Here is a 24,708-nt window from a genome sequence, read left to right on the forward strand (position 1 = left end):
GCTCAGTGGGTTCAGTGTCCTACCTAAGCTCAGGTCTTGATTTCAGGGTTGTGAATTCAAGCGCTGCATTGAGCTTTATGCCAAGAGTGGAGTCTACTTAAAAAAAAAAAAAAAAAAAAAGGAAATCCAAATCAGATAATTAACATGAAAATATGTTACGAACTCAGAGATGGAAAGAATGATCACTGGACCTTAAAAAGAAGTAAGCAAGCAAACTTAGTCACTAATATGCTAGGGAAGTAATAACACTCTTGTGAAGAAGTTCACTCAGTGAGTAGAAAACATGCCGCATTCAAGAAGGCTTTTTTATTATAGCATGTGAAATTTTTGACAAATTATAAAGTTATAATAATGATTGAACAAGCAGCCCTATGAGTGAACTGAAAGCCTATCCACTAATCATTTCATAAAAGGTTAGTGACAAAATTGGGATTCCTTTTAACAAAAGAGTGAGCCTTTAAAAATAAAAATAAATAAAAAAAACATAAATTCAGAAGCACTGGTCTCTGTAAATGTAATCTCCTTTTTAAAAGCTGTGTTCTCAACATCTTGCTGGTTGGCAGACAAGCAAAACTCAGAGCACATTCATGAAAGAACAGACTGAGCACTTGAAGACCAGAGGCCTGTGTCCTGTGTTGCTCCTCTCTGGCTGCCTGATGCAAAGTTATTTATTTCCTTCGGCTAGGCCTCCAGTTCCCCAACTGTAATACTGTCTGTAGCTCAGGACTAGTGCTAACATCCTTTCCTTCTCTAGCATACGCATTCCAAGGAACTTAATGTGATCATGGCCTCAAAAGCTATTTCTCTCTTCAGAAATGGTAAGTAACATTAAAAAATGTTAAACATGATAACGTTGGTATAGCATGATCTGTTGTCATGACACTGTTGTAATAAATCGCCCCCCAAACTTGGTGCTTAAAACAACCACTGTTTATTTTTCTTCTACAAGTCTGTAAGTGGCCTGGGTCACTTGGCTGACATGGCCTGGGCTTGGTTCATTGCACCTGTTCTCACTCACATTTCTGAAGTGTGCTGGTGTATATAGCTGGTGGTGGCTGGTCTGTGTTGCCAACAGCTAGGACGGGTAGAAGGGCCCAGGGCTTCTCTCCGGTGGGCTGGGGTCTCTGATCTTCCTTAGTCCAGGCTTATTCACATGGCAGTGGAAGTTCCCAAGAAAGACAATGGGAGCAGGTAAGACTTCTTGACTCTTGGCTCAGAACTGACACATTGTCACTTCCATGGCATTTTTCTGACCAACATAAACCATAAGGTTAGTGCACATTTACAGGTGAGGAAGTAGACTTCACTTCTTGATGTGAAGAGCTACAAAATATTGCAGAATCCATGGAAACAGGTAATAATGCGGAATTGGGGAAATTTTGGCCACTAAATGGTAGCTAGATAGGCCGATATGATTCTTTCTGAAACATTTTGCAACATATATTTTCAAGTTAGGCAGTTTAAAGTTTCTTAAAGTCAGGAGAGTCATAGTAGTAGACTGTTCATCTTTCTAGAAAATCCTCAGAACAAACATAACAGAGACATGCCATTTGCCTAAGGAATAGCAGATTATTGGCTTATTTATATCTTTTCAAAAGAAGTGTTAGCTTCCCTGGTGACCCTAAAGGCTCTTTGCTTCTTTCCACAGTTTATAAATGACAACCAGAGCTTTTTTTCTAACGCTGTCTTCCCTGGAAACTGCGACAGATGCAACTAACTATATCAGAACAGGAGCTGCAAAACTGCCACTATGCCAGCTATCCAAACAAAAGCCCTGAAGCTCCTGTTTCATGTTAAACCTTAGTGGTCAGTATCCCCTAGTGTTGAAGGCCTCTCTCTTCCCTACTTGCCCTCTTCCAGCTAGTAATACTAACCCCATTCCAGGGCTCAGTGGGCATGAGTGCCCATTGAACAGTGGAGATATAGAACACCTCTGCTGTTGGAGAAGGTTAGGTCTAAAGCTACCTGACCTGGAGAGAGAGGGCCAGTTCAGGTGGGACGCTGGCCAACTCCAGACACCTGAGAGAAAGATGATTGTCCAGAATGGACATTGTGACTCATGTAGTGTGGCCCTCTTCTCCCAAGTACAAATTCACTCAGTGACATTAGGCAACTTATTTCTTTGAGCACTAGTTGATTCTTGAGGAGAATGAGAGTTAGATCAGGCCCCTGAAACTCTTGTGCATGAATCATCTGGAGATCTTGTGAAAATATAAATTCTGGTACAGTAGATGGTTGAGGCCTGAGATGCTACATATGTAACCAGCTCTCAGGTGATGCCAATGATACTGATGCTTCTGGTCCATGGACCTCTCTGACTAGGAAAGAATTCAGGCACAGAGTCATTGAATACTGCCTGCCACGGAAAGGACCCTTCCAAATTCCTTATTGCAATCTTGTCTCTAAGGTCTTGTCTAAGAGCTCCTAGAATCCCTGAGGTTGGAGAAAAGCCCCATTCCCATTAGCAAAGGGGCCCTAGTGCCCAAGGCTCTGTAAGAATTTAATAGTCTTTTGAATTGTTGTATAAAACAACAAAATGACTTAAGAGTAACTTCGCAGTTTCCTTGTAAGGAAAGGTTTGCTTCTTGTCTAATGGCCTATATGAAGTGAAGAGCTCTTACAGTTCCTATATTCCACTCAGTAGAGACTGACTAATCTTTACATTTACTTTAAATGACCTCCCAAGGCCACTCTCTTCAAATGTTAATTGTACAGTAAAATATGGGTACTCCTAATACCATGGCTATTCTTTTTTTTTAATTTTAATTTTTATTATTTTTTAATAATAAATTTATTTTTTATTGGTGTTCAATTTGCCAACATACAGAATAACACCCATGGCTATTCTTACTTAAAATTGGCAAGTGAACAGAGAAGCAGCACAAAATCATATACCAGTGAGACTGCCCCAGTAGCTGGATGACTCTAGATTTCTCCATGTAGTTAAGAACAGTGGCTAGTAGGAAAGTACACTACATATGTATACTGTATATGTATGTGTGTGTGTATAACATATACTGTAATACCAATGTAGTGTACTTCCACCAAGTCTCACAGTGTGCTCTCTAGTCCATAGATCATTAGTCTTGAATCTAAGACCTGCTGCTTTCTCATGAACCAAGTGATGGGTGCTTTAGTGAGCAGTACTACCAGATGTGGTGCTATCGCCTCTTTAATGTGGGCCATTCATTTTGTCCTAAATGGGTGGGCAGGTTTTCTGCATTTGCAACTTGGATTTCAAGGCTGGGAATAGTAATGCTAAGGAAGCCAGAGTACAAAAGAAAAGAATAAAAGGGCAAAGGACTAAAACCAACAGGGAAAGGCAATTTACAAGGTGTATTAATGTATACTACCCAGAAGGAGGGATTTATTACACTTTCAAGGTTGTGTTTTGTTTTTGTGTTTTTTTTTTTTTTCATGAAAGGTAAGGGGGAAAGAACTGATATTTGTCAGTCTGAATTGGATAAGTTCAATTGCAAAGAATAAAGGGAGCTTTTAGAAAGTGGGCAGCTGCGGCAGAGCCTGAAGCCATGGTACTTGATACTGCAATATACTCTCAGTGATTCTGGGCAGCTTTTGAGAACAGCAGGCGAGGCATTCAGGGCAGAGAACAATGGCAAATGTCAAGAATGAGAAAGAATACAGAGTTTAAAAGACTGTTGATTGACAAGTAGGACAGATCAAAGAGAGAAATTCATATCAAGTATTTATAATTCTAATTCTAATAGAACTCAGCAACCATAAAAGAAGGAAACTAACAACAAGAAAGCTGATGGCTTTCAATCTTAAAAACAGGAGAAACTGGTCTGTGACTCAAACTTCATCATTTCATCCATTCTGATTTTTTCCCACTGTCTATTTTGTTATTCAACTAATCATTGAAAAGGAAGCTTAAATGTGCTTGAATGTCTGCCTTAAAAATTATATTTCTTTGCCTTAAAAAAGTGGAAGTATTTTTGGGGAAGCACAAGATGGGGTTCATGTACAATCCACTACAAATCAGGCATCAGAGACCATGTCTAAGCATGAGCTTTTATGATCTGCGGAGTGTGTTTTGGGAGAAGTGGTGTTCTGAAAATGCATCACCTGTGCCCAGCTGGGCTTGCTTTCACTTCCTTCCATTCTCTTCTCCACAGAGGTATTGATATGCAGAACTTCCTCATGGTAGATTGGAAGGTAGGACTGAAGGAAGAACCCTGTTTTTGGAAACTTGCTCGGGCTTGCTCAGGACCAGGGTGGTTTAGAAGCCCAGAGAGAAATGTTGAAATCAGTCATTGCAAAAGAGCTGTTGCAATAAGTAATGAATAAAAACTGAAAGAAAATCTCTTTCCTCCCCAAAGTAAAAACCTACCATAGAACTTGTCTAAACAGCTCCTTATAACAGAACTTTTGAAAGACAGCATAAACTCAAGTGCTTCCCACAGCCAAGGCCAGAACCTCTGGCCATTATCAATTGATTCATTCATTCAGGAAGTATCTATCAAGACACAGTATGTGGCAAGCACAGCCATGGACAGGTCTAAGGAACAAGAACATGATGACTCCCTTCAGAGTCCTCAGACATCAATTCACATGTCACCTCCTCAGAGAGTCATTGTCTGACAGTTCAGACTTACCTCTTCCTACCTCTGTCATTCTCTGTCCTGGTTATTTCCATCATAGCCCTTGATAGACTTGAATTGTGTCATTTTCTTAATAATACCCATTACTGTGAAAGACCGTCTGAATTATTCACTGTTGTATCCCCAGTCTTTAGAACAATGCCCGTATATAATAGCATCTCAAGAAAATGTTTATTAAGGAAATGAAGATAGGACAAACCATCCTACTGCCTTCCTGTTCAGATACAATATCATAAACAAAAAGAAAACTGTAAAACAGTAAGTGAAAGATGTGTAAGAAAAATCATTAGATTACTATAGGAATTAAATTTTTAAAAGATCACTTTAGAATAAGACCATTGGAGAATACTCTCCCCAATTCCTAAAACTTTCCAGTATTTTTTTGGATTCAAATCAATGTTTTGTGAAAGAACTCAAATAATTGTGAAAGCAATAGCTAACTCTTTAATCAAAATGATATTCTGGCAATAACATGTTGTAGTCAATAGAAAATGATAGAGTCTAGAAATTATCCAAAATACATGTGAGAATTGAATATGTCTCAAAGGAGGCATTTTAAGGCAGTGAAGAAGTGTTAGACTATTTAATAAAAAGTAATAAAAAGTACCATGAAAATTTTATCTTTCTTAAAATAAAGTTTATCTCTTTCTTACTCTTTATCCCAATTCAAGTTACACATTATATTACTTTTAATTAAAATTAAATTCTACAAGAGAACATTGGTAATTTATAATGTAATTTGTGCTGGGATACTTACAGTATTTTCTTAACAAGATTTCAATATCTAAAGAACAAAGTCAGAAGAGATAATCAGCAGGGAAAATATTTGTAATATGTATTATAGAGAGATAAATTCCTCAGTATATAAAGAAGTTTTATTAATAAGAAACATAAATGAATAGAAAAGTGAAGCAAGGAGCTAAACAGGGAAAGAAATACAAAGAGTTTACAATAAATGAAGTTCAATATTATATGTAAGTAATTGAAAAATGCAAAATAGCAATACGATCTCTTACCTTAAAAATGACAGGAAAAAATTGGAGGTTTTCATTATGTGATGTTTGATGAGGCTATGGGAAAAATATACATTCAAGCATTAAGTATAAAAATGAATTTCTATGATTTTTGGGGGGTAATTTGGCAACATCTATGAAAATCAAAGCAGGTTTCCTTAGTCCCACTAAACTGCTGTACAGTATCTCTTATGTATACTTCCATGTATACAAAAGCATGATAATGGTGAGACAGAGAGAGGAAGAGAAGAAAGGGTGAAAGAGGAGGAGGAGAAAGGACATAAAGGAGAAGAGGAAGCAGCAGCAGCTTCTAACTGTTCATTTATAGAGACTGTTTATCTACACAGTTGAATGATACACAACAGTCAAAGGAAGTAGCTTTGTGGATGTTGACATAGAAAGATATCTGGAATATCAGAAAAAGGTAAGATAGGAACTGTGTTAAAAACCGTATTAAAAAGAAAATATCCACATATTCTGGACAAATAGATAAGAAATTTTACTGGTTATTATTTGATTGTCATTTAGCTAGAAACCCATCCTGCTATACTCTGCTCTGATCATGGAGCTGGGATACTTCAAAACATACAAAACGGCTCTCCTTTGCCGTTTGGCTCCCTGTTAAATTCTGGTGATAGATCACTCATCATGGTTCTCTTTGGGAAATAAGACTGGAGCCTATGATGGTAGAGATAATGCTTCCTTTAAAACAGAAGTCACACCAGCAGAAGTTCAGAATGCTGGACTTCTAATAGATGTGTGTGCAACAATCATCTTCCCAGTTCCCAAACCCAGGAAGTATCTATGGCATCGTCTTTTTAGGGACATTCCTTAACTTTCTCCAGATTTGATATCAGCATAGGCAGGCATACCAGTTGGATAAAGTTATAAATAGGCTGGACTAGTGAAAGAACAAACTTCCAGTTACAAAAAGGAGTTAATTTAAGAATACCAGTCAAATATTTTAGCCATTAAAAGACAAATAACAGGTATTAAGGCAGTGCTTTTCAAATATTTTTAACCCACAGGGAAAATACATATTTTTCGTTATAACTATGAACATACAAAGAGAAACAAAAGTTTTATCAAACAACACCTTAACCTTATTACATAAATTCACTTTGATATATTCCATTCCATTATAATTGGAAAAATAAGCCCCTAACTTTATTTCACAGTCTATAATGGCATGAAACCTACAATTTGAACAACACTAGCATAAAATAATACATATAGACTCTCTTATCAGATTGACCTCAGTCCTAAATGCAGGCTGACCCACTTAAGATTGAGTTAATTCTCTAAATTTTGCCTCATCTGTAAAATGGGCCATTTAAACCTTAAATGATTGAAGAATGAACTTGTACAATGTGTGTAAAGTGTGTAATGTGCTTGGCCCATGGTTGACATCAGTGGTTGACTTTTTTATTTATTAAAGATTCGCTGAAGGAAGTAGATGTGGTTCTACTTGCCTGCTACACTCATGTAGCTTGCCTTCATGTAGCTTCTCACTGTGCATTCAGTAAGCTGAAAACTGACTTGTTCATGCCATCAGGCCGTAGAGAGGGGCAAATTCACCATTGCTTCTAATAGTCTGTCAAAGAGACTGAGGAGCCTGTTAGCACAAAGGCAGTAGAGAGGAAGGTATGTAAACACGAGAACCCATTTGTTATGGAGCCTGATTCTCTTATGGCAGTGGTTCTCAACCACGGATGATTGTGTCCTCTAGGAAATAGTTTTGGTTAGGGATGCTACTAGCACCTAGTGGGTAGAGGCCAGGGATGCCACTAAACATCCTACAATGCACAGGATAGACCCCTACAACCAAAAATTATCTGTCCCTAAGTTTCTTATAGAGCCCAGTTTGAGAAATCCTGTGTTATGGGAACTGAACCACTTTGATTACTGGTGATTTGAGGTGTCTTAAGAGTCTTGATGAGGGAGTCATTCTCACATGCTTGAGCAAGTCTCCAAAGCTCCCAGTTTCAGTTTTCTCATTTGCAAAATGGGTATAATAATATCTGCCCACCTCTATAATTGGTTGAGACGTGCAAATCAATCCAAAGATGAAAAGCTTCAAGAATTAGAACTAGGTGGCTAATTTCAATAGGTACTTTGTTATTATTATTATTATTAGCCTTTTCACAAAATAAAAATTGCCAGCAAACATCAAAGATTTTGTTACTTAAAAGAGATATATCAAAAATACAACATTGGTATAATTATGGCACCAGCACCCAATTTTCATTACTGAGAATATATGGCTCATTTGGAGGGTTTGCATTATAACATCACGGTTTCAGAAGGGAATCAAAATTAAATTAGTGTCTTAATAGTGCCAACATTCCAAATACCTGATGTAAAAATAAACAAAGAATATATTATGGTTACACATTATTCATTCTGTTTATAGATACTTCCCTTTTCAATACTGTCCTGGACCCAGGGAGCCAATAAAGCAAACCATGCCAAGAATTACAAATTGTGTCTTGCTCAGTACTTGACAATTTCTCTGAAATTATCAGGGTTAATTTAAAACCCAACTTACCAGTAGCTGTTACAGAACATTGTGAGCATAAGTTGTTGGTTTCTTTTTCTTCTGTATGCTCACACCTTGGTCTTGGTGCCTCTCTTAGAGAACAATTTGTTTTGTAGCTTCATGAATTATGAACTATTCATAATGAATTCATTATGTTCATTCTTTTTTTTTTCATTATGTTCATTCATTCATTATGAACTGTTCATAATTCAGAATATTCAGCTATTCTGTTCATCTCCTGTGTAAGCCCAGCACATACTCTGATTGTGAGTCCAGAGAGAAGAAGATCTTGCCTTAAAGCTCCAAGTTGTAGCTTTGCAAAGAGTGTGCCATGTAACCAGGTGAACTAAATTCTGTGAGCATTTCTCAAGAGAGCTCTCCTCATCACTTTCAGTCTTTCCTTGCTTTCTGCCATCTGTGCAGAGATAATTGGTGAACACTTCTGGAAGGAAATGAATATGGCCCCTGCCCTTATGTAACTTATACTCTCAGTGCCACCAGTAATTTGAAAACTGCTGCTGGATTATGCCATCAGGTCATAATCAAAGCCACATTTACCATAGATCTCTGTACTTTTTTGAAGTCTGAAGACCCCATTAGCCTTTTCAGTGGAATGTCACAGGATCAGAGCAAACCTCACAGTGCAGAGTAAAAAGTAAGAGTGATTTCCTCAGTCTCTGCTGTGGGAGGAAAAAGCTGTGTGCTAGGGAGTGTGGAGCTTGAACAATCAATGTGGGTGAGGATGGCAGTAGGACCAAATTTAAGAGCTGATAGATTATTGACCTTTAGAATTTATTTAAGCCAAAGGACTTTCTTTGAGCTAAGCCATTCTTTGAGACTCTTTCCAAAAATCTGATTATAACATAAACAAGGACAGTCTTGATAAGTAGAACCAAGACTTAAGTCAGTGTTTAATTAAGCACTAAATCCTGTAATCTAGTGGATTCTGGGATTATAGGGATGAAAAAACTTGGCTTCTATCCTCAAAAAAAATTCATGAGGATTCAAGGATGTCTATAGATAATGACCTAAAGTGGGATAAGTGCTAGTACAGGGATATGAGAGCATGGACTGTGTCTGGAAGTATCATAGAATTGATGATGTTTGAAAGTAGATTTAGGACAAGAAATAACTAGCACAAGGGCACGTGGTCATGAATTGCAGAAACAGAGAAGCATGACTCCTATCAGGGGTTGATGATGGAGATGTTGGCAGGGTTAGAGCTTGAAGAACCATATATTCCGGGGTATGACATTTTGCTTTCATAGAATGTGTCAGTAGTTCCAAACTTTGACATTTTATGTGCTGATATATTGTCCCAAATTAAGTGGGGTGCTCACATAGGGTGTCTTTTCTTTCTTTTGTCATTTCATGGATTAGGAAATTAATTTGCCATCTACCATGATAATATGTAATAAAAATTCCTACTGAATATCTCATATCTTGTTCTTAATTACCTGAACACACTTAAAACTACACTTGCAGCCTCCTTTAATTTAGATCAGGCTGTGTATCTTATTCTGGCCAATAATCTGGATTACAGGCCACTTCACGGCTGAGACAGAAAATAGTTCTAGTGTATCTTGCAACTCTCTCTACAGTGACCCTGACTGGCCACATGTTTTAGGTGGCATTGCTACAATATTTAAGTAAGTACAAGTGTATCTTGGAGATATTGTGAGTTTGATTCCAGGGTGTCACAATAAAACAAACATTGCAGTAAAGTAAATCAAATGATTTTTTTGGGTTTCCCAGTGCATATAAAAGGTATGTGTAGTCAAATGTGTTAATACCATTTTATATAAAAAAGTGTACATACCTCAATTAAAAAATACTTTATTGCTGAAAAAAATGCTAACCATCATCTAGAGGTTAGTGAATTGTAATCTTTTTGCTGGTGGAGGGTCTTGCCTTGTTATTGATGGCTGCTGACTGACCAAGGTGATGGTTGTTGAAGGCTGAGGTGGCTGTGGCAATTCCTTAAATAAGACATTGGTGAAGTTTGCCACATTGACTGACTCTTCCTTTTATAAAGGATTTCTCTGTAGCATCTGGTGCTGTTTGGTAGCATTTTATCCATGGCACAACTTCTTTCAAAATTGGAGTCCGTTCTCTCAAACTCTGCTGCTTTATCAACTAAGTTTATGTAAGATTCTAAACCTGTTGTCATTTCAGCAATTTTCATGGTGTCTTCACCAGGAGTAGGTTCCATCTCAAAATCATTTTCTTTGTTCATCTTAAGGAGTGACTCCTCATCCATTAAAGTTTTATTGTGAGATTGTAACAATTTAGTCATCTTTAGGCTCCACTTCTAGTTCTCTTGCTATTTCCACGTCTGCAGTTACTTTCTCCACTGAAGTCTTGAACCCCTCAAAGTCATCCATGAGGGCTGGAATCAGCTTCTTCCAGACTTCTGCTCATGTTGATATTTTGATCTCTTCCCATGAATCACAAATATTCTTGATGGAATTTATGGTGAATCCCCTCCAGAAGGTTTTCAATTTATGTTGCCTAGATCCAGCAGAGGAATCACTGTCTATGGAAGCTATAGCCTTACAAAATATGTTTCCAAACAATAAGACTTGAAAGTTAGAATTACTGCTTGATCCATGGGCTGCAGAAGGATATTGTGTTAGTAGGCATGAAAACAACAATAATCTTCTTGAACATTGCCATCAGAGCTCTTGGATGACCAGCTGCATTGTCAATAAGCAGTAATGTTTTGAAAGGAATCTTTTTCTCGGCAGTAGATCGCAACAGTGGGCTTCAGGTATTCAGTAAACCATGTTGTATACAGATAGGCTGTCATCCAGGCTTTGTTGTTCCATTTATAGAGCACAGAGTAGACTTAGCATAATTTTTAAAGGCCCTAAGATTTTCTTAATGGTAAATGATCAGTGGCTTAACTTCAAGTCCCCCCTGCACTGGTCCCTAACAAGAGGGTCAGCCTGGTCTTTTGAAGCTTTGAAGCCAGGCATTGACTTCTCATCTCTAGCTATGAAAGTCCTAGATGGCATCTTCTTCTAATATAAGGCTATTTCATCTACACTGAAAATCTCTTGCTTAGTGTAGTCACCTTTATTAATTAACTAACTAGATCTTCTGGACGACTTGCTGCAGCTTCTCTGACAGCTCTCACTGTTTTACTTGAACTTTTATGTTATGGAGATGCTTTTTTACTTAAACCTCATGCACCAATCTTTGCTAGCTTCAGTCTTTTCTTCTGCAGCCTTCGTAGAATTAAAGAGAGTTAGAGCCTTCCTTTGGTTTATGCTTTTGCTTGAGGGAATGTTGTGGCTGGTTTGATCTTCTCTCCAGACTACTCAATTTCTCTGTATCAGCAATAAGGCTATTTTGCTTTTTTATTATTCATATGTTTACTGGAGTAGCACTTTTAATATCCTCCATGAATTTTTTTCTTTGCATTCACAACTTGGAAAACTGACATAGAGCCTTGCTTCCAGCCTATCTCTACTTATGACATGGCTTCCTCATTAAGCTTAATAATTTCTAGCTTTTGATTTTAATTGAAATATATATGACTTTTGCCTTTACTTGAACACTTAGAGGCATTGTAGGGTGATTAACTGACTTCATTTCCATATCATTGTGTCTCAGAGATTAGGCCTGAGGAGAGGGAGAGACACAAGGAAAATGCCAGTTGGTGGAGCAGTCCGAACATGTACATTTATCAATTAAGTTTGCCATCTTATATAGGTGTGGTTCATGGTATTCCTGAATGATTACAATAATAGCATCAAAGATCACTGATCACAGAGAACCATAACAAATATAATAATAATGGGAAAGTTTCAAATACTTTAAGATTTATCAAAATGTAATACAGAGACAAAAAATGAGCAAATGCTATTAGAAAAATGACACCAATAGACATGTTGGATGCAAGATACCACAAACTTTCAATATGTAAAAAAGAAAAAAATGTAAAAAAGATAGTATCGATGAAGTACAACAAAACAATGTATGCCAATAATCTAAAGTCCTACATCACTGCTTGGAAATATGGATCTTGGGAATGCCCACTAGGTCAGCAGCAAACTTTTTGTAAGAGATCAACTTTCATGTTAAGCCTTTACAATTTGGGAGTTTGTTACTACACCTGAGCAAGCCTCTCCCGACTAATACACAGTAGTTTTATAAAGAGAAATTGCAAATTTTTTAAACCAGAAAAAAATAATCCTATAATAATGGGTAATCCTTTGAATTCAATAAGTTTAATACAATAAAGAAGTCCATATGTCTTATATTTTTTCATTTGATTTCAAATTAAGCTAAGGTCAACATTATTCATTAAACTAGAATATAGATGGAAATAGGGGCAATGAAGGGCTTCTAGTGGGAGTTGATTGTACCACGATTAGTTTTATATTTAGAAAGACCAATCTACTGCTTGTCAAGAGTGAGTTGAAGATACCACTGAGAAAAGATGATGTCAAAGTTGTTTTAGAGGAGCCATGGATGCGATCAACGTAGTGTGTAGAAAGAGAAAACGTGACTTACTGCCAGGAAGGATTGGCTCCAAATCTAGCCATAATGGCATCTCTCCAGAAGATGCCATTTTTTTAAAAAAAATGCCAGTTTTTGTGTGCTGCCACTACTGTCTATTCTCATTGGACATCTACTTAACTCATTACATCAGTTGGACCCTCTGTCATCCTAAGCTCCAGTGCTATCAAGAGAACTACCTAACTTGCTATACAGCATGAATTATTCTAAATCAAAAAGCTTAATGTGGAAGCATTCTAAGAGGAATGTCTAGTCTGTGTTTTATCTGTTGATTACAAATGTTGGCTCTCCTATCTAGACAGTGTAGTTTTGAAAAATGTTTTGAAAACATACATATAAACATACAGGATTGTAATCACAGAGTTTTATTTTAATAAAATACAAATATTATTCTCCAAGTAGCAAAGGACTTGTAATTTAGTGTCTTAGGAGAGTAGTGCTTTCCAGTGGATATCAAATAGCAACTGTGTTACTGGATATGGGCTCTGGATTCTTAACTCTAGATTTTGAAGCGTTTGGGCGAAAAGGTGTGAATACCAATAGGAAACCATATTTAATTGGCCATAAACAGATTGCCTTCTACCCATAGTACTCTTACCTTTCTAGCTGAGTCCAGGAGAGAAGCAAAATGCCTTCTGGACATTTTGAACTGTACGTTTTCTCTTGCCACCTTGACAGCCAAAATTCTGTATAGGTTGGGGATGTGGATGGGAAATCCTAACTGTCATACCAGTTCTAGTTTTATTATTTCATTTGAAGGAAGCATGGCCAGTATTGTGTCAGCACTGACAAGAGATCTTAATTCTTAATCTCATTGTGAAAATAGGAAACTGTTTTCAGTTGGAAATTTTATCAGTTGGAAATGATAAAAGAGCAAAATGGTTTGTTTTGTTTTTTTGTGGTTTGTGTGTGTGTGTGTGTGTGTGTGTGTGTGTGTGTGTTGTTTTGTTTTGAGAGAGAGAACATGCACGGGAGTGGGGAGGAGAGAGAATCTTAAACGGGCTCCATGCTCAGCACAGAGCCTAATGTGGGGGCTTGATCTCTCAACCCTGAGATTATGACCTGTGCCATAATCAAGAGTTGGATGCTAATCAACTGAGCCACCCAGGCACCTTGGAAATTTGGTTTTAATGCATCCTTATCACCTAATTTCTCTTGCATCCTTTCATATATACTTTGCTCTTGCTAAATGGTCATTCTCTCAGCTTAGAAGGTCTTTTCCATCTGTGTATCTTTGTGTGTATGTTTGTACACATACACACTAAATATGGCACTCCACCCCACTATCCTTGCTATTTCACACTCATTGGTTCATCTTCCAACTGTTTGCACCTACCTCTGTTTGTCTGAGGGATTTCTCTGGCCAGAAGCCTGTTCTAACTTTTCACAAGCAGGCAGAAAGTGCCAGAGAATTCATACTATCTCCCTCAGGGGCAAGCTAAGCCTATTGGCATGAATGGGGTACAAAAAACAACAGCTTTTTCATCCTTTGGGGAGAATTTGTCTAAGGCACTTTTTCAGCATGCTTTCCAGGGCTTCTCACTGGGATATAAGTTGCCCCAGGTGCTCTTATTATTTATCCTTTATTGACTAACTTCCCTTCCTATCTTCTGTACTTTTCTACTGGTGTTTCCTCTACCTCCTAAATAAATTACTTGCACTTGACTACTTATATGTATCAAGGTTACTTCTGGAGGAACCCAAACTAACATACATGCACAGTTTAATTAGAGCTTCTGAGAGGAAGCTTCTTCTGATGACTCCTGAAGAAAAAAATTTCTTCACCATTTTAATTCCCAGAGCACACAGTGTGTGCTAGGGCTCCCTACTTGGAATCAGCCAGTGGGTTTAAATCTTTCGCTCTGGCCATGATTTAGATGCCTCACCTTGGTCAAGTCAATTTAACTTTCAAAGTCTCAACTCCCTTATCTGTGAAATGGTGATACCAATACCCACTTCAGAGATAGTGAATGAATTTTCGTGAAGAGTAAATAAGATTATACATAGAACGTATGTAGTATAGCACTGGGCATATACTATAATATCAATGGATGTCACTGCTATTATTAGAATAATTTCTATTATGTGTCACTAGATTATGTACATATACACAGAAGAGTCATGCCAACCTAAAAATAATCCACATCTAAAAATACTTACCTTTAGGATGGTGTCTATACCACCAACCTGGGAGTCTTTGCTGGCAGATATTTAGGCTGTGTATTTAAAGTCAGTATCATGGAAACAATGAGCAGTTCTACATAAGTCATGTGAACCAAATGTAAATGACAATGTTTAGCTTGAAATATATAGCTTATTTTGCTTCCTGGAGCCATTTTTATTTACCATGTAAGGGAAGGATAGAAACAAGATGGGAAAAAAAAAACTCTACTTCTCTCCACCAAGTAGAATTTAACTTATTCCTTGAGTCTAGTGATCAAAGTAATTGGAAAACTGGAATAGTAAATTTGTGAAGCAATATTAAGTATAAAAATATTTTTGAATAAAGCATTTAAAAAGTCATAATAATTTTTTATAAATTTATTTTTTATTGGTGTTCAATTTGCCAACAAGTCATAATAATTTTATTAAAACCATGTTGCTTAGAGAAAAAAGAATCTCTGATATTATGAAAATACCATCACTCTGTTGTGTCTGTTGGTTATTACATCTCTGACATATTGTCTTTGGAGCCATCTAAGAAGCAATGACAAGGTGGTAAGAACCTTCTATTAAATGCACTTTTTTGCGGATCAGGATGCAAATCCAGGCCGACTAAGTTATCTCTGGTTCTTAGGAAATATCAGAGGCAGAATTAAGAAAAAGCCCCCAATTCATTGTCTAGTGCTCTTCTCCCTAAAACTTAAGCCTACTCTTTTTCCTCAGTCATGGTCCATCTGGCAAAGATGTTAAATTATCTGTAGCATTCTTAAATTCTGCAGTGAAGACCATCCCCCCCAATATCGCTAATGGATTAAAAAATTGGTCTAATTATTTTTATTTTTTAATTATTTAAACTATTTTTGTTCTGATATCTTTGTTCTATATCCTGTTAGTGAGTCCAGTGATCATGCCACTTAAATGTCAAGCAATACTAGATTTCTTAAGGCTTGCTTTCAGTTCCCACATTTATCTCACATAGTCCAATAGAAGTTGTGTGTGTGTGTGTGTATTTTTTTAAGTTAGTGAATGTCTAAAAGTTGGATATCATTCTAATACAAGTATAGTGTGTTCTACAGTGGTTTTCTTCTTCAAATATCTATATCTGATTTATTGTGTTTGGAGATAGTCATAAGAATCTCCTTAGAAAATGTTTTTAATCTCCTATATAGTGAATAGCACATAAGATGTCCCTTGATGACTCTCAACTACTGACATTCAGGCCCTGTACAAATCCTCTCTTCAAGAGTGTGGGTTGGACTTATTAACTCACTTCTAAGGGTTAGAATACATTAGAAACCATGAGATATCATTTATTAGATTGCTATAAATTAAGTTTGATTTTACTTTTCTCTCTCTTTCTCTTACCTTCCTCTTTACTTCCTTCCTTCAGATCGTTGTGCTTTTGGGGCAGTAGTTGACAGTAGTCCTACTGTCAGGTACTGAGTAGTTGAGTAGTCCTACATATAGACCCACATGACAAGCAACTGATTGATATATCTGACCAACAGCCAGTGAGGAATTCTTACCTGCTCTCATGAGAGTGAGGTTGGTAGCAAATCCTTTTTTTTTTTTTTTTTTAAGATTTTTATTTGTTTCTTCATGAGAAACACAGAGAGAGAGAGAGAGGCAGAGACACAGGCAGATGGAGAAGCAGGCTCCATGCAGGGAGCTCGATGTGGGACTCGATCCTGGGTCTCTAGGATCACGCCCTGGGCTGAAGGCAGGCGCTGAACTGCTGAGCCACCCAGGCTACCCAGCAAATCCTTATCCAGTAGAGCCTTGAGGTGACAGCGGTCCTAGTCAACACCCTGATTTTGGCCTTATGAGAGACTGTGAGTCAGGGGCATCTAGCTTAAGCATGCCTGGTCCTCTGACTTAGAGAAACTGTGAGATAATAAAGGCTTCTTGTTTTATGCCACTGAATTTCAAGGTTATTTGTTACATAGCAATAGATAACTAATAGACTCTGCTATGAGCATAGCCAGGCAAAGCTCTAATCAGCATCAACAATTAGTGTAAATACATGTACTTTCTTTTTAGCTGCATAGGTGAAATTCAGTAGAACAAATATGAAGTCTTATTCACATAGAAAGTGCATAGTGGATACTCTTCAAGAGTAATGTACCCATACCCGAGATGTTGAGAACTAATACATACTGGTGGCTCATAGCTTTCCTCCTCGTAAGAATTTCCCTCAGGGAACAAACTACCCTTGCCGAGAGCATGACAAATTAATTCAGGAACACAAAAGTCTGGCTCCCTTGCCTCAATTAAGACATTTTAGAAGACCATGCCAGTCCCAGAGCTACTCATGGGGTCAGCTGAGGCCTCTGTTGTTCACTGTATTAAGGGATCATATTTCCTCTCTGCCCAATCTTCCTTACTTTCTTACACATATATCTCCCATTGTGTTTCTGGTTGAATTCTTTGTGCAGGGTATCATGTGCTAAAATCTTTCTAAGTAAGTAGATATATTTATCACAGAAAGCTCAATGGGTTTATTATTTCTTCAGGATAAAACCCAACTCAACCTTCTTTATTACTGTCAGCACGACCCTCACCCCTACCAACATGCTTATATCTTCAGCTTGTCACTCACACTGGTTAACTTTACCCAGAACTGGGGAAATGAAGTAGACTGGTAGATTTGGTGGCTGAGAGTCACTGAGCCACTGGCTGCTTTATCAGTCTTTAGAGTGGTTCTCACAGTTCTCGCCATGTCTGGAAGAGAATATAAAGCCATTCCTGACTCCATGTTTGGCTGGCCAAAGAAGCCCCCCCACCAAACTGAACATTATAGACAGGACTTATGTTGGACCCCCCCCCCAAAAAAAAAGTTGTAGACAAGCTGTCACTCGCTCCTGAGCCTCTTGCTGTTTAAGTCAGCTGGCCTCTACCTCCATCTTAAGCAAATGGCCTTGTTTTCTCAGATTTTGTGAGAAACAATGTGAGATCATCTCTCACTTTTTTGACTAAGAATAAAGCAGAGGTTGGAAGGGATAAATACCTTAGAATACTAACCCACTAAATGCTTATAATACTCTAAGGATTTCTAAAAATGACCCCATTCAACAAATGAGGAAATTAAACTGAGAAAACGAGTAACTTGGATAAGTCCTACAAACTAGTCATGATCTAAGAGAAAGTATCCCACACTTGGAGATAATACAAAAGATCGCTATGTATCCTTTCAAAGTCCTGTGAGACTATTCTCTAAGAGGCCCACCCAGGATTATTTAATTCTTTAAGACAGGGGTTGATAAACTATGGCCTGCCAGCCAAATCTGACCCATAGCATGTTTTTATAGATAAAGTTTTATTGGAACATACCCTGTTCATTTGTTTATATGTTGTTTATGATTACTTTTGTGCTACAGTGGTATAGAGATGAGTAGTTGCAACAGATACCTATGTGGCCCACAAAGTCTCAAGTATTTACTAACTGGCAGTTTAGAGAAAAGGTTTATTGACCTCTGAATTACTATGTGCTCCTAATTAGGGATCAGACTTGAAGTTACTTGTTAACTCATAGTTTTATCTGATAGAGATATAAATGACTTGTGTGGTTAAAAAGATAATAATAACCCCACAGGTTTCAGTCTTTATACTTGGGGAACAATAGCTGGTTTTGCACCTAACCTAGCAATTTTATTTCTAGTGTCTTTATTTCTTTCAGTGTCTGTATACATTTGGTCTCTCAAGTTATCTTTGAACCAGCTTTATTATCTTGATGATTTCTTCATTACTGAATCAAATAAATTTCTGACTCATGCTCACTATATATTTGTATCAGATTAGTGTTCTTAAGTTTGTGAAAATTATACTTTGACACAAGCAGAACTGTGATTTGAAAAAAATATATCTTATTTTAAAATCCATTTTTTCTGCTACCTCCTCATCTATGAAAATTAAAAAATATACATGTTGATGAACCCTCTGATTATGATGTTAAAATGGTAGGGCCAGAGATTGTCAAGATTGTTTCCCCTTCACTTCAGTTTGAGTTCTTTGGGCAAGAGCTCTTATGTAAGTCTAATAAACACATCTTAACAAATAGCTTCATTCAGTGATGATGAAAAAATAAGCAAGTTTCCTTTCAAGCCTCAGCAAGCAGAAATTGATTTGGAAGACAAATCGAATAGCTCAGCTTTTTGTTGTTTTACTTTCCTTTTTTTTTTTTTTTGTTTTACTTTCCATACTCAACATTACTATGTTCTACAATCCTTCCAATCTCCAGGATTTACCTCATGAGGAAAAGAAAAAAAATAAGATCCTCTTGAAAAAGCCTTTTGCTAGAAGATGGCTTTTGTGCAAGCCACTTGTCATTGAACAATGTAAGGAGTTTGGGGAGGAGCAGATCAGACAGTCTCATAGCCAAGGTTCTTCTTTAATCTACCTTTGGCATCAAGTGAGATAGAAATATTCTCTTCAATAAGATCAGGATTATAATCCTTACATTGCAGACTTGTGAGGAATTGAACAATATATTCAAATTTCCCACAGTAGGTATTCAATAAATGTAATTACTACAGATTCTTCTCCCATTTAATTGGGTACTGTCATGTACATACATATATACCACCTTGATATATACCATCAGGGTGGGAGAGCAAACATAAGTTTTGTAGGACTCCTAAAATATCCTGGAACAGAGGGGCCTTTGGTGCAGCCAGTGGTGCCTCCTATTCTTCTAGGAAGGTCTCTTAGGCTGTTGTAGTCTTATTCTATTTTAAGAGATTATTCATGCCTTAGCGTTACTGATGCCGAGCATCATCATTTCTGTATCTGTGTTCCTGGCAGACTGAAGTCTTAAGATGGATCTTGAAAACTCTTCCATTGTCCCTTTTTATCTGTGAAGTTTTATGTCCTCCGTTGGCAAGTATACAACTGTCAGATTCCTTGTTCCCAAATGATCCATGTAATAAGAATGATCCCAGATCACCCACAGACTCTCAGCACAGGCTCATTTGTCTATTCCTGAAATGAGAAAGTCTCCTAGAAAACTTCATTTCTTCTTCCTGGTATATTTTCCCTGTGTATCTACTTGACTCTTCAGTTACTGAAAGGACTCCTAGTTTTTGCTTTACAGAAACCTGGCAGCCAGCACAACAGGCTGCTATTTATTTGTGGTTCCAATCATCTATTTCAGCTTCTCTGTTAAATGCCCTATATGGGTGTGCAGCTCACCCTAGAGAATGGTCTCTGCCCCACTCAGCCGGAGACCACCAGTCTCAGAGATGTCTTCCTTGGTGTACACTGTGAGAGGCAGTGCTGCCTATGATGCCCAGAATGCATATTCTCATTGAGTGGGTGGTTTTTACCTTCCAGAGGCTCTTGACCTTTGTATCCCTAGGATTTATAAAATCCATATTCCAGAAAGAATGCTTCTTAAGTCCTGCTTGAAATTGCTCCTCAGTGAGGAAAGGCAGTAAACTTTTCTTGGTTATATGCCAGTTGTTGTTCTCTCATTATGTCCATACCCAACCCTGTGAGGTAAGTTACTATTATCTCCACTTTGTGGGTGAAAAACAACCTCAGAGGGCTTAAAGAACTTAGCCTGGGTCCTGGCTAGTATGAGGCAGAGCTGGTGTTCAAATCTAGATTGGAGTCCACAGTCCACATTTTTACTGCATTTTAGGACATCACTTTGCAAATTTTAGCATAAAAATCACCCTTGAGAGCTTGTTAGAATTCATATTACTGGGTCTCAACCCCAGAGTTTCTGCTTCAGCAGGTCTAGAGTGAGCCCCAAGTATTTGCTCCCCAGTATGTTGATGTTACTGGTCTGTGGATCACATTTTGGGAAGCACTGAACTAAATCATGTTGCTTTATTTAACAAATACACTTTCAACAGTCTGATAGCTGGCTTCCAGACCTCTTCAGAGCTGAATCCTTTTTAAACTTTTATACTTGATTATAAACTCAGTAGGGTGAATGTCCATTAAGGGATATGAATGATGTCTAGTCCCTTGATGTAATTTTAATAACAGTATTCTAGAGTTTGAAGGGACCTTAGAGATTATCTCATTCAACCTCTTCATATTACAAAAGAGCAAGCTTGTTTTGCCCAAATTTATGGGAGAAATAAATTTTCTGAGTCAATAAACTTGTCAGAAACACAATTCATAGTTGCTCAGCATATCTATTTCTGGCCAACTTTATTCTTTCAAGACCAGAGCAGGTTGATTTGGGCCAGTTTGTGATTAGAGCTCACCTTCCTATAGTTTCAGCAAACAGATGTTTAAGAATCCAGCCTTTTTATTCATATACCAATCAGACAATGTATATGGCCTGGGATGGTGGTTCTTCGAGAAATTGGTCATGGAATCCCTCTGATTGGTATGTGTGGGAAGAGGTATGTGCATCCATACAAGTTATGAGGAGTTTTATTTTGTTTTTCCTGAACCTGATCCAGAGATTCTGACTCAGAAAGAATTTCCCAGCCCTGGTTGCTTTTAAAGTAAATCTGCCCTAGACCTAATTTTTCACTCCTCCTTAGTTGTTCTGTACTTTCTCTCACCTGGACTTTGTAAATTATATCCAGTCAGCTCAAGAAAACCTCATATCAATGGTTTATTTTATCTTATTGTCAGACACTCCAGAATATGCATATTATTATCTTTATTTTACAGTTCAGTAATGTATCCCAGAGAAGTAAAAAATAATGCCCAAAGTCACAGAGCCATTAAGTCTTAGCCCCAGGATTCAAGCCCAGAGTTTGGTTCCAGAACATGTAATCTTTCAAAAGGTAACAGTCCTCTTAACATAGGCCAGAACACAAATGACCTCAGCACTTCATAAAGGACACTTATAAATGAACTCAGGAGTCAGAGAATATGGCCTTCCCCTATTCAGATAATTTGACTTTCCAGGCTGAAACTTGTTTGGGGGTGGCGGTGGTGTGTGTATATGCATGCATGCACACGTGTGTGTGTGTGACTTTGTTCTGCTTTTGGTCACAGTGTAGAAAGGCAGGATATCCCATTACTTTGTTATCATCAAATATGTCTTCTTTTCTCAAAATTGACTTTGCCAGCTCTTTTTACAAAAATAAATCAGTGTACATAGGGCATTCACATATTTCTTTTCTGAGTTAGTGCTATTTTATGCTTGGATTTCTATTTAACTTTGGATGTCTGTTGAACTCATGGGTTAGTATCAGGGAAAAATCTTTTATTTTATTTTATTTTATTTTATTTTATTTTATTTTATTTTATTTTTTTGGAAAAATCTTTAAAACTCAATTGTAATGCAAGTGATAGGATTTATGCAGAATAAAGTGTGGACTACTTTTGTTACATATGCTTTCAAACCCATGTACTGCCACTCTAAAAAGAAAAAAAAATTGGTTTATTTAGCAACTGGAGATCCATTATGTGAAAGCTCTTAACATCTCAAGAAGTGTCTTCATTATGAACCAAGACCAAACAATGGACAATGGACCATAGACAAAAGTTGTTTTTGAGACTAAAGAATCCCCCTTGATTTTACTTTTCTTGTTGTGTTTTCATTTGAGAAAATATTGTTGTCAGATCAATGGGATAAAGTTATTCAGTAACTTCTGTGGAAACATGTTCAAAGGAAGCTAACTTAGTAACCAGTTTTCCAGACTTAGGGGAAGGGGAGGTCATAATACAGCTGAGGGAGGGATTTGTCTCAGGAGAGAAAATATTTGAGATTTAGAGTCTGATACTCTCTTAGGCCAAACAGAGGAAGGATTTTTAGAGACCCCAGAGTTGTCACTTGTTTGGAAGGATTTTGTAATTATGGAAAAGAGGCTCATCTATCAGGCTCGTTGAACTTGACAAGCTTCTATATTTAATACATATTTTACATGACATAATTCGCCATTGCTCATAAACTGTTGATGTTCCCTGGAGTGTCCACTCTTTTATATAACCTGATTCCCAGAGTCTTTTCCATTAGGCTTAATGATCTATAGGGACATATTAATTGACCCTGTTGACAGGTCTAAGTCATCCAGTGGTTCCAGTATTGTTGACACCATTAAGTAAAGTCCCTGTTTCTACTAATACACTGATCTTTGCCTTTATAATTTTGGTGCTCTACTTGCTTTCTTAAAAGTTGGTTAGTTTTCAGCTCATTTGGAATAGCACTGAAAGATAGCAAGGTATACCTTATGTCTCATTTATGGTTATGCCTGATGAAAATAAAGAGACTAACCAAATTTTTGAACATGCTGTCATTTTTTAAAGGACTTCCATGGAATTTGGCTTTGAAATTGAAGTTGTAGAACCAAATGGCCATGTTGCACATAATATTTACATGCAGTTACCTTGGTAACCTATGGCCTATGTTGCTGGGTGTGATATTTGAGGGAAAAAGCCTCATGTCCCAGGGATTCTTGGTCTAACACTATTAACCTGCTCTTATAGACTTTAGTAAGCACAGATCTTTCTTGGATGTGGTGATGGTGGCCAGAAATAGCTCTTCTCAGCCATAGACTGTGCCTCTGTCTCTTCCTCATTCTACTCAACTGCCAAACAACACTGGAGATTTCCATGACTTTCCTGACATGCAGATTGAGTCAAGGAACACTTCCTCCATTTCTCCCATGGCATCTATCTTTTTGTTCCAGATACTACCCTAAATGGACAAACACAGACTCATGTACATATACTTGTAGGCACATGTTCCATCACCCATTAATAGGTAATGATTTTTTTTTAAGATTTTATTTATTTATTTATTTATTTATTTATTTATTTATTTATTTATAGGGCTTTTTATTTTTTAAAAATATTTATTTATTTATGAGAGAGCGAGAGAGAGAGAGAGAGAGAGAGGCAGAGACACAGGCAGAGGGAGAAGCAGGCTCCTTACAGGGAGCCCGATGTGGGACTCGATCCTGGATTCCAGGATCATGACCTGAGCTGAAGGCAGGCACCCAACCGCTGAGCCACCCAGGCATCCCGGTAATGATTTTTTTAAATCACATTCTGTTGTTTGACATTTACTATTTTTAGGGTCAACAACATTTTAATACTTTCTTAGCCATTGTTTAACAGCAACAACAACATTCATCATTTTTTTAGAGATACCATGAGGTAGGCCTGGAAACACATGCTTTAGATAAAATATCTTATTTAATTTTTATGCAGACATTGAACATTAGCTGTTATGCAGACATTGAACATTAGCTCTGTTTTATGTAAGTAGTTCAGAGAGGACTTTGTCTCAGAGGACATAGCTAAACTGACAGAACCAGGACTGCCCACTTCCAAATCCTTGATCACTTGTACTTAATAACAATTTAGCTTCTCTCCACACTGGTCTTTAAACTTTGAAAACTGAATTCCCAAAGTGATCAGAAGTTGTCCAGAAGGAATGGAGGCCCAGATACTTCTGATCATTGGTAACCTCTATCAGACTCTCCATCATTAGATCCACTGTTCCCTTAGACCTTTCTCCATCAGCCCTACTTTCCCACCTCCACATCTCCCTCTATTTTTCTTCCCTGCCCCCAAACATCTGTAATTTTTCCATCAATCTCCTTCCTTCCATCACCCCCTTTTTTTTCTCTTTCCCTTTTCTCCATCTTCTCTCATCCCCCCTCCCTCCATTGCTCCTCCTTCCTTGAGGACCCCCATATCCTTAATTCTTCATCCAACACTATCCTCATGCTGCATATTTGATTTAAAGAGGATTTGAAATGTGACAAGTAGCCTTCTATGTTTACTATGTGGATAAATTTATTTCATTGTCACAGCACATTTTGCTATATTATGTGTGTGAAAATGTACTTTCAAAGAGATTAGCTAACAAACTCAAAGCAGTACCATGTGTAAGTGCTGGAATTTGAACCTCAGCAGTTTGATTCTT

The 24,708-nt window shown here is 37.5% G+C and overlaps 1 long non-coding RNA gene across 2 annotated transcripts in view; it reads left to right on the forward strand.

Moving 5' to 3' along the window:
- Positions 1 to 1,060: 1,060 nt before the first annotated feature.
- LOC118352252 (uncharacterized) overlaps positions 1,061 to 24,708 on the forward strand; it is a 101,631-nt gene continuing 77,983 nt past the window's right edge. Inside the window, exon 1 of one of the 2 annotated variants that reach the window (XR_004809098.2) lies at positions 1,061 to 1,191. This is a non-coding gene — a long non-coding RNA (uncharacterized LOC118352252). The remainder of the gene's footprint in view (positions 1,192 to 24,708) is intronic. The other variant, XR_004809099.1, reaches the window with a different exon arrangement.

This window comes from Canis lupus, chromosome 24, assembly GCF_003254725.2.
Source record: "Canis lupus dingo isolate Sandy chromosome 24, ASM325472v2, whole genome shotgun sequence".
Taxonomy (NCBI): Eukaryota; Metazoa; Chordata; class Mammalia; order Carnivora; family Canidae; genus Canis; species Canis lupus.